This window comes from Limulus polyphemus, unplaced genomic scaffold (genome assembly GCF_000517525.1).
Source record: "Limulus polyphemus unplaced genomic scaffold, Limulus_polyphemus-2.1.2 Scaffold976, whole genome shotgun sequence".
Taxonomy (NCBI): Eukaryota; Metazoa; Arthropoda; class Merostomata; order Xiphosura; family Limulidae; genus Limulus; species Limulus polyphemus.
The window spans coordinates 95,942-99,302 of NW_013666586.1; the positions used below are offsets into that span (position 1 = coordinate 95,942).

A 3,361-nucleotide genomic window follows, 5' to 3' on the forward strand; every position below is an offset into this window, starting at 1 on the left:
TACAGAAATATTGAATACAAGTCTAAAGAGGTTATAATTTCATTGTACAGGTCACTGGTTAGGCCACATTTAGAATATTGTGTTCAGTCTTGGGCTCCTTACCTTAGGAAAGATATTGAATTGTTCAGAGAAGGGTTACTAGAATAGTGCCTGGGATGGAGGGTTTGTCTTACGAGGATAGGCTGAAATCACTGAAATTGTTTTCTCTTGAAAAAATAGAGTTAGGGGGGATCTGATTGAGGTTTTTAAGATTGTAAAAGGAATTAATAGTATTGATGCATTTTCTTTTCATATTTAACAGTGAGAATAGTAGGACTTGGGGACACAAATATAGATTTTGGCAGGGTAGGAGTCATCTTCAGCTAAGACAGTTTCATTTTTCTAACAGGGTGGTTGGCTTTTGGAAGGGGTTCCCTTCGGATGTTGTAGAGGAAGTAAATTTAAATGAGTTTAAGAAAAAGCTTAATAAGTATATGAATGATAAGGGCTGGCCTTAAGATTTTATAAATAAAATAATTTTAATTTAGTTTATAGAATGGAACAGACGAGATAGACGAATAGGTGCCATATTGTCCCCTAACGTTATATTAACTCCATGGCCTTTTGTACTGAATCTATATATCAGTCAGTATTTATGCTTTGTCAAGTATAGAGCTGAACAATTAAATCATTATAATTGATTACCAACAAGCAGTGTTTACATTGATTTGTGTAATGTAAACTAATCATTTAACTGAAATTCTTATTAAATCAATCAAAATTGGTGTTTACAATTATAACCGTTTCATCCCAGATATTGTCCTAGTACCCCTTCTTTGAATCCTTTCAAACAATTCAATTCCTGTCTTGAGGTAAGGAGTCCAAGACTAAACACAATATTTGAAATGAGGCCTAAACAGTGACTTATAACATAAAATGGTTACATCTTGTATTAAATATTTCTGTAAATACACTGTAAAATACCATTTACCACTCACTAACAACAGTTTGGATTTAGAGGCTGATCAACCAAAACACCAGGATCCTTTTCTATCATAATACTTTCAATGTTATTCCAACCAAAATTATACTTAATTTACATTATGATAATCATGTGCATTATCTTGTATTTTTTATAATTAAAAGATGTTTGCCATTTCTTTGCCCAACACACCAAATAATAAATCATATTCCTTACAGTCAACAACACTCAATATCTTAATATAATCAGCATATTAAGCAATTTATTGACCATTCCTACACGCATATCATTGATGTAACTCAAAAAGAGCAAAATTTCTAACACTAAGCCTTGAGGTACCCCACTTGTGGCATTAATCCACTTTTATTGAACTCCATCTACAACAACCTCCTGCCTTCTTCCATCCAGTCATTTTTCAATCCCTGTCTATAACTGACATAATACCTACTATTTCTGCATGTCACAGAGAATTTAGAAAGAATAAAACCATACATTGTAATTGCACTTATTAGATATAATATTATATCACATTGTGTCAGATTTTTATTTCATAACGACATAATAATCTCAAAGCTATGTATGCTGTCAGTGTTTTGATTAATCTTTTGATCAGCTCAGTGACCTTATATGTGAATAATAGTTTTGTCTGTGGTACTGGATAGTTCATTATAAACATTTTATTCAAATTATTTGAAGAAAATGTGATTAAAGTTTATCAGTTTAATGTAATAGATTTATTAACTGACACTTTTAAGATTCACTTCAAAAATTTTAACATGGCCTGGTTATGTCATCTTGTCAAACTACTTTCTGTTTCATGGGCATAGCGATTTATGTGTCACTTCGTTACTTTCTGTACATCTATCCTTAGACAGTGGACAGTGCTTTGCATGAAGACAACCTAAAAAAAGGGCTTTTGGTATTTAAGAGGTAAATATGTGTTTGAAATTAATTTTAATTCAAAAGTGTAACAACTGTAAATATTTGTGATGGGTTAGGTCATTGGCATGCCAATCCTTGGCTGTTACTGAGGTAACTCTCTGGGTCTTTTGCATGCAGCTGCTTGAGCTTCATAACCCATGCTTTGTCAGCCCATGGTAATCCTCTCTATGTGCTGGATCTTCACTAAAATGGGGATTCTCTCGTTCACCACAAAGATGATGTCAGTTATCAGTGGCAGTATGACTGATGACAAGGCCATCTTCATTGGTCTGCTCATGGACAGTTGAGGCAGCTTTATGAATAACACTAGTCATCATTTGAGGTGGTGGTCATGGTCTAGTATTGATATATGCCTTGTTCTTGGCTTCCCAGCTTTTGTCCACCCCAAGAGGTGACTTCAACTCTGGAAAGGTCCTATTGGGTTTTGGCATGTGATGGTTCTGGCAGAGGTAAGAACATGTCTGATGATGTTGCTGCTTTGTTTTTATAAATTCTTTGATGGAGCACTTAACCTTTTCCACATGGGTCAAAGGCCATGTCATCACATTTGTTGACTCGCATTCAAAATGTTATTGAACTACTATTCTACGTATTTATTCATAAGTTTGGTATCAAACTGCAGATTATAATTAAAATTTTAGTATTGTACATTATTTAATTTCTTAATTTAAAAGTAAATATAAAAAAAAAACACCTAAACATCGATTTTTGTTTGTCACATGGTGTGTTGAATGCAACACTGGTTCAAATTACATGTTTGTGATGTCAAAATACAAATTTTATTGTTTTGTAAAGATTAGGAACTCAAATTATCAATATTGACAAGCTAGAATATAAAATAAGAACCTCCTATTTTTTCTTTTTGCTGAGATGTCTCTCATTACTGAATCAAATGCAGTGGCCCGGCTCACTTCTTTCCATTTGTGGAAACGGTCTCTTATATACACTTATTTCTATGTATGATATGTGAATACCAATTGAAAGCTCAGAATGTCCCCTCAGTGGCTTTCTCAGCCATTTTAAAGTATAAAGTCGTTATATCTTTCTTTCGATACAAGACGGCATAGAGGTATGTCGAGTCTTTATTCAGCTTAAAATTTCATATTTTTTTAGACCTAAATACAGCCTTGTTACTAAAATTGATAAATTATAATTGAGTTCTATGGTATTGATTTAGTAATTTATGATTTTTTGTTACTTAAATGTATATATATAAAACCTAAAAAAGTTATTTTGTTTCACATCCTTCATGTGCAAAATTTGATAAGGCTTAGCAAGCAGTGAACAAGTACAAAGGTTGGAACTAGAAGAGATAATTGTTTGCTTTAATTCTTTAGTCACTGTTCTATTTTTTTTTTTTAAGAAAAATACATTTAAGAAGTTATTTGTAAATTGTAATAATGTATATACATATATAATGTATAATAATTGAAATGTGACTGCATTTTACAAAATACT

General features: G+C 32.2%; 1 protein-coding gene across 3 annotated transcripts in view; it reads left to right on the forward strand.

The window, feature by feature from the left end:
- The window catches only part of LOC106461515 (centrosomal protein of 135 kDa-like), a 152,886-nt gene that overhangs the window by 3,809 nt on the left and 145,716 nt on the right, over positions 1–3,361 (forward strand). The gene's annotated exons all lie outside the window — the stretch shown is intronic.